At 44.0% G+C, this 12,705-nt stretch overlaps 1 long non-coding RNA gene across 1 annotated transcript; it reads right to left on the reverse strand.

The window, feature by feature from the left end:
• Nucleotides 1-4,468: 4,468 nt before the first annotated feature.
• LOC136876875 (uncharacterized) lies at nt 4,469-8,207 on the reverse strand. The gene is made up of 2 exons (XR_010860676.2): nt 8,063-8,207; nt 4,469-4,570 (listed from the first exon to the last, which is right to left on the reverse strand). It is a non-coding gene; the product is annotated as an uncharacterized lncRNA (long non-coding RNA).
• Between the last annotated feature and the right edge of the window lie 4,498 nt (nt 8,208-12,705).

Here is a 12,705-nt window from a genome sequence, read left to right on the forward strand (position 1 = left end):
GAGGCCTCCTCCTCTCACGGGAAAAATGAATTTTGGCGCGGGATTTGAATTTGTAAATGAAGCCACGTGCTCTTTGGCAGCTTTCAACAACAACGCATCGCTAACCTCAGTGCTGCTATCTTGATGGGCCTAAAGCTCAGTGCTGCCAACTAAACCTCACTAGCGCGAGATTTTTGAACTGGTAAACAAAGCCACGTGCTTTTTTGACAGCTGTCATCCGCCATCTTTAATCAACAGAGCACCGTGCTGCCCTCTTTAGCTACATACCTTTGAAATACGGTGGTGGGTAATTTAAATTCCATGCGCTTTTTTGACAGCTGTCATCCACCATCTTGCATCGCTAACCTTAGTGCTGCCCTCTTTATGGCACTGTGGGTAATTTAAAATGCACGTGCTTTTTAGACAGCTGTCATCCACCATCTTACATCGCAAACCTCAGTGCTGCACTCTTTAGCTACTACCTTTGAAATTTGGTGGCGGCAATTTGCACGTGCTCGTGTTTGGAAACAAACCCATGTGCTTTTTTGACAGCTGTCGTCCGCCATCCTTAATCAACAGAGCACCGTGCTGCTATCTTTACGGCTACTACCCTAAGCCCGTAGAAGTGGGCAATTTGAAAAATTCTATCCGCTTTATTGACAAGCTGGCATCTTTAATCAACAGAGCACCATCTTTAGCTGCATACCTTTGAAATGTGGGGGTGGGTAATTTAAATTCCATGTGTTTTTTTGACAGCTGCCATCTTTAATCAAGAGAGCCCCGTGCTACTATCTTTAGCTACATACCTTTGAAATGTGGTGCTGGGTAATATAAATTCTATGTGCTTTTTTGACATCTGTCATCTTGAATCAACAGAGCACCGTGCTGCTATCTTTAGCTGCATACCTTTGAAATGTGGGGGTGGGTAATTTGAATTCCATGTGTTTTTTTGACAGCTGCCATCTTTAATCAAGAGAGCCCTGTGCTGCTATCTTCAGCTACATACCTTTGAAATGTGGAGCTGGGTAATATAAATTCTATGTGCGTTTTTGACATCTGTCATCTTGAATCAACAGAGCACCGTGCTGCTATCTTTAGCTACATACCTTTGAAATGTGGTGGCGGCAATTTCCACGTGATAGCTGTTATCTGCCATCTTTAATTAACAGAGCATCGTGCTGCTAACTTTATCGTAGTAGGAGGCAATTAAAAAAATCCGTCAGCTGTCATCCGCCATCTTGCATCGCTTACCTTTGTGTTTCACTCTTATCCACCCAACAGAGCATCGTGCTGCCATCTTTATCGTAGTAGCGGACAATTTTAAAAAATACCGTCACCTGTCATCTTTAGTAACTTAGCAAAAATCCCGGTTATGTTACGTCAGGAAGGGCAACCGGTCGAATCCCGGTCCTTTGGCGTCAGGAATGGCAACCGGCTCTAAAGCAATTGGTTTTTTGACAGCTGTCATCTTTAATCAACAGAGCACCGTACTGCTATCTTTAGCTACATACCTTTGAAATGTGGTGGCGGCAATTTTCACGTGAAAGGTGTTATCCGCCATCTTTAATTAACAGAGCATCGTGCTGCTATCTTTATCGTAGTAGCAAGCAACTTAAAAAATCCGTCAGTTGTCATCCGCCATCTTGCATCGCTTACCTTTGTGCTGCACTCTTTAGCTACTACCTCTGAAATATGGTGGCGGCAATTTCTACGTGCTCTTGTTTTGTAAACAAACCTACGTGCTTTTTGACAGCAGCCATCTTTAATCAAGAGAGCACCGTGCTGCTACCTTTACGGCTACTACCTCAAGAAATTCTAAACAGCTTACGCAAGATAGCAGCTGTTATAACCTCCTTTTCCTCCACCTGCTTTGTCAAGGTATAGCTTTATCGAACATACAACGCGATCTTATGCATAAGTGCGCATATTGCGTAGCTGCAGCGATGCATGTTTAGACTTGAACACATACTGCTGTTCAAAACATATTACAACTAGAATCCCATACTATAGTTCGATGTTGTTGAACACCACATTGCAAGACTAGAATCAAACACTGTTTAAAAACAAATCCTTCCCAACATACTTACTAAGCTGCTCTTCTAAGACGATAACATACTTACGAATCTGCTGAACACCTACTTTCTTGACATACTTACTCTACTTTATCTTCGAGAGAAAGGAGCGGGAGGAGGAGAAGGTAATACCTAATCTAAAATAAAAGAATATGCCAAATCCATTATTTATTTACATCTTATATGTACAAGTTTTATCTTGAATCATTTTACCGTAATGATGTTTGCGTACTTCTCCCTTCTGGACGCAATTCTTGTATGTACATGCTTTATCTTTTGTATGTACAATTTTAAACTTAAATCATTCGCTGTGCTACGCTCTCAGCGTACCTCTCCCTTCTTAGTATCTTTATACAATATACAGTATAGAGTAAATTGTGATGTAAGACAGCTTGGCGTATATATTACAATGTAAACACCTCTAGTATAATATTTTTACACACGCACACACATCAGCTTTATATGAAGTAGTACCTATCAATACTACTATGCCCCCAGGCTAGAGTGTTGGTAGAATTTGGAATGACAAACCGTTTGCAATCATCATTATTAAGGGCTACCTTACTAATTAAATGAGTGTACAACTGATGCTTCTAGCTTGTAATAACAGCTATTTGCTTATGTAAAATAGGTGGATTACTATTAATACAATTTTTATAATTTTCTAAACTTAGCTGATTCTGAACTACATTCTTTTTAATTCCTTACAATCTTTTATTTGTAGTTGTTTTAAGAGCATTATGCAATATGATTTGGATTTAGTACCTAGAAATGAATCGAACCAGCACGCCACGTTAGCCTCTAAGCTAGCTTTCTTGATAAGAGCAGCAGCCATCTTGCGCAAGTACCCTTAAGTTGTCTCATATGAAGCCGTGTATAGCCGCCATCTTGTGACCGCCATTTTGCTCAAGCATCATTAGGGCGTGTTATAAGAGCAGCAGCCACCTTGTGCAAGCACCCTTAAGCCGTCTCATAAGAGCAGTCGCCATCTTGAGCAATCACCCTTAAGGCGTCTCATAAGGAGTCATGTATAACCGCAATCTTGTTCAATTGGCGTCAAGAAGGGCATCCAGCCGTTAAAACTGAGGTTAGGCCCTTCTATAAGGTTAGGCTTGCTGTCTTGCGTGTCAAAAGTTCTTGCGCAAGCACCCTTAAGGCGTCTCATAAGGAGTTATGGATAGACGCCATCTTGTGCAATTGGCGTCGGGAAGGGCATTCGGCCGTAAAACTGAGGTTAGGCCCTTCCATGAGGATAGGCATGCTGTCTTGTGCGTTAAAAGTAGGTTAAGCCCCTCTATGATAGCGGATGTGAGGTTAGGCGGTGTCTCATAAGGAGCCATGTATAGCCGCCATCTTGTGCAATTGGCGTCGGGACGGGCACCCAGCCTTAAAACTGAGTTTAGGCCCTTCCGTGAGGTTAGGCTTGCTGTCTTGTGCGTCAAAAGTTAGTCTAAGCCCCTCCAAGATAGCAGATATAAGGTTAAGCTCACTCTCTTAGGCGTCAGGAAGGATATCCGGCCGTAAAACTGAGGTTAGGCCCTTCCATGAGGTTAGGCTAGCTCTCATACGCATAAAAAGTTAGGTAAAGCCCCTCCAAGATGGCGGATGTGAGGTTGGGGTCGCGCTCTTAGGCGTCAGGAAAGGCTTCCAGCTGTAAAACTGAGGTTAGGCCCTTCCATGAGGTTAGGCTAGCTGTCTGACGCATAAAAAGTTAGGTTAAGCCCCTCCAAGATGGCGGATGTGAGGTTAGGGTCGCGCTCTTAGCCAGCGTGAAGAGGAGGCCTCTGCCGAGAGCGTATGGAGGAGGTGGTGTAGGAGGCCCCTGCGGAGAGCGTGAGGAGGAGGTGGTGGAGGAGGCCTCTGTGGAGGGCCGGTGGAGGTGGAGGCAGCAGAACTCTCCATATATACTACTGCAGTTGTTCAGAAAATCTTGCAATAAGTCATCGGTATAGGCCAAAATGCTTACTGTCATATATTTCGACCAAACCCAATCCTTCCTTGTAATGTTTAACGTTAAATAGATTATAGCCCTACTGCAGGAGCGCGTAAATACGTCATGCAATCATACATTTCTACAGCGCGGTAAGGTAAGCTTCAATTTCCTATACAGATAACCATAGACACAAAGATCGTTGTTGTGATGGATTAAATATGCGGCTGAAAAGCGTGACCAATATAAGGAAAGTAAAGGATAGGTAGAACATTGGGAGATACGAGGTTTTGTTGTAACAGCGACGATATGGTTCAACAACGAATTTATTTGGCAGTATGTTACTTGAAAGAATAGAAAACTATAGAAAATGCACTCGGTGATTCTTTCGTCAATATCCTGACTGGCATTCCTACAAAATTTTACGTTTCGGAGTTACTGGAAAAGTCGCTTACAGCAGGTTCAGAACAAACAATCAAGACAAACATTCTTGTTTTAATGTTATTTATTTGTTATAATATTTATAAATATGGTATAAAAGACGTGGTACGACATCAGTTTCTTGCTCGACCTCCAATGCAGAGAGCAACTGAAACATAAAGGAGAATCATGTCTGTTTGATAAAGATAGACCAGTAACACAAATATTTGAATACAGGAGATAATACAATAAATATCCAAGAAACGAATACGCATACCCGCTATATTAATGTTTATTGCGTGGAGAGGATCATGACCTGCAGCCTCAACTCAAATGAAATGAAATGAAATGGCATATGAATTTTAGTGCCGGGAGGTGTCTGAGGACTTCGGCTCGCCAGGTGCAGGTCTTTTCATTTGACACCCATAGGTGCCCTGCGTGTCGTGAACAGGCTGATATGGTGATGAAAAAGACACATAAACTCAGCCCCCGTGTAAGCGAAATTAACCAATGGTGGCTTAAGTCGCTGACCCTGACGGGAATCGAACCCGAGAACAAAAGGCCAGCACGCTAACCATTTAGACCCGGAGCCGGATAATATTTATACAGAAGAGGCGGTAAAATGGTACTGCAGAAGATCTGGAGAAATTGCTGAATAGAGTCTTTGGTAAGGAGTAGAAGATGGAAATAACAAAACAAAAGTAATGGAGTGAGAAGACTCCACTAGGGGACCTCGAAGTACAAGAAAGGATGTTCCTGAGAAAGACGGTAGGACCGAGGATCCTATCGGATGGAAGGCAATGGTGCAAACGAAATCGTGAACTCTACCAACACCAAGAAACCCTCACAGATGCCATCAGAAGAAAAAATTCTGGCTTTCTACGGACACTTGTATAGAATGGAATCCCACAGACCGTCTTATAAGTAGTCACCAAGGGTAAAGCCACTAGATCCCTGTGGATCCAGCAGCTAGAAAAGGATCTGACAGAACTTAATATTAATCATACCATCATAATTAACAGAAGCAAGTACCGTGAAATTATAAAAACCAGGCCCATCCTAACATCCCTTAAAGAAGCAAACCACACTGAGACGAGGAAATGGTCTGAGGTACTTAAAAAGGAATTCGGCAAGAAAATGAAGGAACAGTGGGCCAGCAGAGAAGGTCAAGGTACCGGGAGGAAAGCACCAGCCAAACCTACCATTAAGAACACCAGAAGTGGCAACAATCGCAAACAACAACACAGCCAAAGCACAAGCACTGTGATTCTCAGGAGGCCCAAACGAACTCAGACCATACATCATACATCATCATTACACATCGTGTCCGGCTCCATGGCTAAATCGTTTGCGTGCTGGCCTTTGGCCACATGGGGCCCGGGTTCGATTCCGGGCAGTGTTGGAAACTTGAACCGTCATTGGATAATTTCCCTGGCACGGGGGCTGGGGGTAGGTGTTGTCTTCATTATCATTTCATCCTCATCACGACCTGCAGGTCGCCTACGGGCGTCATATCAAAAGACCTGCACCTGGCAAGGCGAACCCGTACTGGGATATCCCGGCACTAAAAGCCATACGCCATTTCATTTTCATTATAGACCATTATGCTTTTCAGCGTTCAGTCTGCAAGCCTGTGTGAATTTGTTAAACGTCGCCACAATCCTCTGTTTGAAACTAATGATGTGGCCTCATTTAGTTCTATACCTCTTATCTTCAAATCGTTAGAAACTGAATCTGATCATCGATGTCTCGGTCTCCCTCTACTTCTCTAACCCTCCACAACAGAGTCCATTATTCTCCTAGGTAACCTATCCTCTTCCATTCGCCTCACATGACTCCACCAATGAAGCCGGTTTATGTGTATAGCTTATTTCATCAAGTTCATTCCTAACTTAGGCTTTATCTCCTTATTCCGAGTATCCTTCTGCCATTTTCCCACCTGTTTGTACCACCAATTTTTCTCACTACTTTGATGTCTCTTACTTCTAGCTCTTGAATAAGATATCATGAGTCCACCCAGCTTTCGCTCCCGTAAACCAAAGTTGGTCTGAAAACAGGCCGATGTAAAGATAGTTTCGTCCGGGAGCTGACTTCCTTCTTACAGAATACTGTTGATCGCAACTGCGAGCTCACTGCATTAGCTTTACTACAGCTTGATTAAATCTCACTTACTATATTAGCAGCCTGGGAATGATCTACCCGTTCTAGTTTTGTATCGTCCTACTCGCTGGCTGAATGGTCAGCGTACTGGCCTTCGGTTCAGTGGGTCCCGGGTTCGATTCCCGGCCGGGTCGGAGATATTAACCTCCATTGGTTAATACCAATGGCTCGAGGACTGGGTGTTTGTGCTGTCTCCATCATCCCTGCAACTCACACACCACACACAACATTACCCTCCACCACAATAACACGCAGTTATCTACACATGGCAGATGCCGCCCACCCTCATCGGAGGGTCTGCCTTACAAGGGCTGCACTCGGCTAGAAATACATACATACATACATACATTATCATTATAGACTGTTATGCCTTTGAGCGTTCAGTCTGCAAGCCTCTGAGAATTTACTAAACGTCGCCACAATCCTCGATTTGCAACTAGTGTTGTGGCCTCATTTTGTTCTATACTTCTTATCTTTAAATCGTTAGAAACCGAGTCTAACCAACGTCGTCTTGGTCTCCCTCTACTTCTCTTACCCTCCATAACAGAGTCCACACGAAATTATTATTAGTTTTGTATCAGCAATATGACAGTCAGTGCTCTTGTATTTCCTACCCACAGACATCAATTTAACCTTCGAAAGGCTAATTTTCATACCATACGCATTGCACCTATTTTCAAGTTCCAAGATATTAGACTGCAGGCTTTCGGCACAATCTGCCGTTAAGACCAAGTCGTCAGCATAGGCCAGCCTGCTTACATTTCCACCCAACTGAATCCCTCCCTGCACTTTGTACCTTCCTCTCCTAATCCATGTAAACTAAGAACAACAAAGTTGAAAGTTTACAGACTGTAAGTACCTTGAACCAAGAACTCATTCTACCATCAATATCTCACTGTAACCCAATCGACAACATAAATGCCTTTGATTGGTTTTAATATAATCTACCCTTAATCCCATAGTCCCCCAGTATGGCGAACACCTTTCCCTCGGTAACTTGTCATATGCTTTCTTTAGATCTACGAACATAAAAATATAATAATAATAATAATAATAATAATAATAATAATAATAATAATAATAATAATAATAATAATAATAATAATCGTATGGCCTCAGCTACCACGTTGAGGCATCCTTAAGTGAGCCCACCTAGGTTGTTTGAGTGGTAATTTCGACATTTCGATTTACTTCACGAGATGGCTAAAAAACCGTCCTGTTTAGTGATTTATTGGTATTTCTAAAAAAATTTGTCAGGTAAACAGGTTATTAAAGCCAGCAATTTAGGCTACATTTCTAACAGGAATTAACGCGTATATTGGTAAACTGCGACAGAGGACGACATGGAGTGCAGAATTACCTTTCTGTTCCGCCCTTAAAAACCCAAATACCCAATCCGATGCTGAACCCACTATTTTGTGTTTTGGAGACCGAAACTCTACTCCTAAACGGCAGAGGGAGCTCTCTTCAAAAATTAATCTCCTTTGTCCCTCAGACTTACCGTCCAATGGTGAAGTTTCCACCGTCACATTGAGCACCAGAAGTTCCTGGATGGCCGTCACGATACAAGGTACGATACTCAGGATCTGGGCCTCCACTGCAGCCTGCAGCACGAGCAGTGTTAGGACGATGGTTACTAGACTGGCCATGGTGAGCGCTGTGATGTGCTGTGATCGTGTTACAGTGGAATATATAGTGTACCTGTACAGCGGGGGGCTGTTGTGATAGAAGTTCCCGAGAAATGCACGCGCTGCACACGGAAGTAAATAGTGGGTAGATCCCCAACTTGAGGCCTTGTCAAGCTGATAACAGCGTCCATTTATTCGAGCCTCCTTAATAATAATAATAATAATAATAATAATAATAATAATAATAATTGTTATAATAATAATAATGCAGCTTCGCGCTATTCTTAGTCTACTAGTTATTTCAGCAGAGCGTCTGCATTCCAGAATTGAGGACATATGAAAGAGCTGTGATTTTAATTGAACACAAAGATAAACGGCGAAGTGCCTCCGTGGCTCAGGTGGCAGCGCGCAGTCCCCTCACCGCTGGGTTCCGTGGTTCAAATCCCGGTCATTCCATGTGAGATTTGCGCTGGACAAAGGGACAGGTTTTTCTCCGGATACTCCGGTTTCCCTGTCATATTGCATTCCAGCAACACTCTCCAATATCATTTCATTTCATCTGTCAGTCATTGCCCCAGAGGAGTGCGACATGCTTGGCATCCGGCACAGTTCCTATCCTCGTCAGTAGTATAATTGGACAGTTCTGGCGCCACCGCCACCTCCGGCTCCCAGTGGCCGCCTCCACCTCAGCCAGTGGCCTCTTCCAGTACTGCCAACTTAACCTAACTAGCGCGACAGTACTGCCAACTTAACCTAACTAGCGCGAAATTTGAATTTGTAAACAAAGCCACGTGCTTTTTGACAGCTGTCATCGACAACAACGTATCGCTAACCTCAGTACTGCTATCTTGACGGGCCTAAACCTCAGTAGTGCCAACTTAACCTAACTAGCTCGAGATAAACAAAGCCACGTGCTTTTTGACAGCCACGTGCTTTTTGACAGATTTGTAAACAAAGCCACGTGCTTTTTGACAGACAACAACGCATCGCAAACCTCAGTACTGCTATCTTGATGGACCTAAACCTTAGTGGTACCAACTTAACCTCACTAGCGCGAGGTAAACAAAGCCACGTGCTTTTTGACAGCTACGTGCTGTTTTGACAGCTGTCATCCGCCATCTTTAAACCACAAAGCACTGTGCTGCCCTCTATATCGCAGTAGCTGCAAAATTCGTCACCTGTCATCGACAGTGCTGCCATCTTGACGGGTCTAAACCTTAGTGCTACCAACTTAACCTAACTAGCGCGAGGTAAACAAAGCCACGTGCAGCTGTCATCCGCCATCCTTGAGCACAGTGCTGCCCTCTTTAGCTACTTACCTTTGAAATGTGGTGGCGGATAATTTGAAAAATGCTTTTTTGACAGCAGCCATATTGCATCGCAAACCTCAGTGCTGCCCTCTTTAGCTAGATACCTGTGGTAGCAGATTCCACGTGACAGCAGCCATCTTTAATCAAGAGAGCACCGTGCTGCCCTCTATGTGGTGACGGCAAATTCCACGTGCTCTTGTTTGGAAACAAACCCACGTGCTTTTTTTGACAGCTACCATCCACCATCTTTAATCAACAGAGCACAGTGCTGTACTCTTTAGCTAGATACCTTTGAAATGTGGTGGCGGCAATTTGAAAAATTCTTTGGGAAACAAAGCCGCGTGCTTTTTTTTGACAGCTGTCATCCGCCATCTTTAATCAATAGAGCACTGTGCTGCGGGCAATTTCGTTAGCTGTCATCCGCCATCTTTAATCTAGAGAGAACAGTGCTGCACTCTATGTGGTGGCGGTAAATTCTATGTGCTTTACAAACCTATGTGCTTTTCTGACAGCTGTCATCCGCCATCTTTAATCCGGAGAGAACAGTGCTGCCCTCTATGTGGTGGTGGCAAATTCCACGTGCTCTTGTTTGAAAACATACTCACGTGCTTTTTTGACAGCTGTCATCCGCCATCTTTGAGAACAGTGCTGCCCGGTGACGGTAAATTCCACGTAGAAACAAAGCCATGTGCTTTTTTGACAGCTGTCATCCGCCATCTTTAATCCAGAGAGAACAGTGCTGCCCTCTATGTGGTGGCGGCAAATTGAAAAATTCCACGTGCTCTTGTTTGAAAACATACTCACGTGCTTTTTTGACAGCTGTCATCCGCCATCTTTAATCCAGAGAGAACAGTGCTGCCCTCTATGTGGTGACGGCAAATTCCACGTAGAAACAAAGCCATGTGGTTTTTTGTCAGCTGTCATCCGCCATCTTTAATCACCGTGCTGCCCTGTGACGGCAAATTCCACGTAGAAACAAAGCCATGTGCAGCTGTCATCCGCCATCTTTAATCACCGTGCTGCCCTGTGACGGCAAATTCCACGTAGAAACAAAGCCATGTGCAGCTGTCATCCGCCATCTTTAATCACCGTGCTGCCCGGTGACGGCAAATTCCACGTGGAAACAAAGCCATGTGCAGCTGTCATCCGCCATCTTTAATCACCGTGCTGCACGGTGACGGCAAATTCCACGTGGAAACAAAGCCATGTGCTTTTTTGACAGCTGTCATCCGCCATCTTTAACCACCGTGCTACACTCTATGTGGTGGCGACAAATTCTAAATGCTTTACAAACCCATGTGCTTTTCTGACAGAGCTGTCATCCACCATCTTTAATCACCGTGCTGCCCCGGTGACGGCAAATTCCACGTGCTCTTGTTTGGGAACAAAGCTTTTAATCCAGAGAGAACAGTGCTGCCCCGGTGGCGGTAAATTCCACGTGCTCTTGTTAGTTCGTGATTTAAAATCTAAGCTAGCTGTAAATCCCCGATTCTCGACAGATTCTTAATCCGAGTTGTCAGGAAGGGCAACCAAGAGCTTAGATACTGCTAGTTTTGCATCAGGGAGGGCGACTAGTCTTAAAAACAAATTCTTGCGATTTAAAATCTTAGTCAGGAAGGGCATCCGGCCGTAAAACAATAGTTCGTGATTTAAAATCTAAGAAGTGGATCTAGCTGTAAATTCCCGATTCTCGACAGATTCTTAATCCGAGTTGTCAGGAAGGGCAACCGGTCGTAAAACTATGAGGTTAGATACTGCTAGTTTTGCATCAGGAAGGACAACTCAACACATTCATGTGATTTAAACACATTTTTATCCCCAAGAGAATCGAACCCGAGACTACCGGGTGAGAGGCATGCATACTGTAGGCTATAGATTTGTCCTACAGTCCTCGAAGTATCGGCACAGTCATTCTGAGCGAGTTGTGTGGAATGCATGTGTTAGCTGAAATTGTATACGTATCTTCCGGCTCGACCTTGAACGAAGACACTGATAAGTGGCTTGTAACTCGCGAACGTCTTCTTATGTGAGTACCATTCAAGCTCTTAAAACACAGTACTAATTAAGGTTGTAAAATATTCTGAAATAGTCCACCTCTGTAGTGCAGTAGTTAGCTGCTACCCTCGGAGGTCCGAGTTCGATTCCTGGCTCTGCCACGGAATGTGTAGCATTTAGCCTATGTAAGTTCCTGACGTAAACTATCATGATTGTACGGAGAGGTTAAAACACACACAGTGCCTACTCCTATCGAAAGAACCTGCACGGTACCGGCATGTAGGCTTCTCCTGGTGAAGGAGCTTGCACATAGTTTAACGCCTCCTATCAACAGCCCTTACTTAATGCTGGCTTTTTTGCACACCCCGCCTCACACCATAGTTTTATACGACCGGCTGCCCTTCCTGACTAGGATTTTAAATCGCAGTATACGTGATAAATTTGTTGTAGCGGGTTTTATAACTAGATATCCCGGTACCGATACATAGCCTACTCCCGACTAGAAGAAGCCTGCACAAGGCTTATTGCCTCCATCCGACAAATGAATCAGCATCAACACTCTTGTACTCAAAAAAAATCATTTTCGAAGGAGTCTGCACAAGGTTTAACGTCCCCATCAACAGCCCTTACTTATTGCTAGCTTTTTTGCACACCCCGCCTCACACCATACGACCGGCTGCCCTTCCTGACTAGGATTTTAAATCGCAGTATACGTGATAAATTTGTTGTAGCGGGTTTTATAACTAGATATCCCGGTACCGATACATAGCCTACTCCCGACTAGAAGAAGCCTGCACAAGGCTTATTGCCTCCATCCGACAAATGAATCACTGTCAAGTCTTGTACTCAAAAAATCATTTTCGAAGGAGTCTGCACAAGGTTTAACGTCCCCATCAACAGCCCTTACTTATTGCTAGCTTTTTTGCACACCCCGCCTCACACCATAGTTTTATACGACCGGCTGCCCTTCCTGACTAGGATTTTAAATCGCAGTATACGCGATAAATTTGTTGTAGCGGGTTTTATAACTAGATATCCCAGTACCGACACATAGCCTACTCCTAACTAGATGAAGCCTGCACAAGGCTTATTGCCTCCATCCGACAAATGAATCACCGTCAAGTCATGTACTCAAAAATCATTTTCGAAGGAGTCTGCACACGGTTTAACGTCCCCATCAACAGCCCTTACTTATTGCTAGCTTTTACACA

This window comes from Anabrus simplex, chromosome 7 (assembly GCF_040414725.1).
Source record: "Anabrus simplex isolate iqAnaSimp1 chromosome 7, ASM4041472v1, whole genome shotgun sequence".
Classification (NCBI taxonomy): domain Eukaryota; kingdom Metazoa; phylum Arthropoda; class Insecta; order Orthoptera; family Tettigoniidae; genus Anabrus; species Anabrus simplex.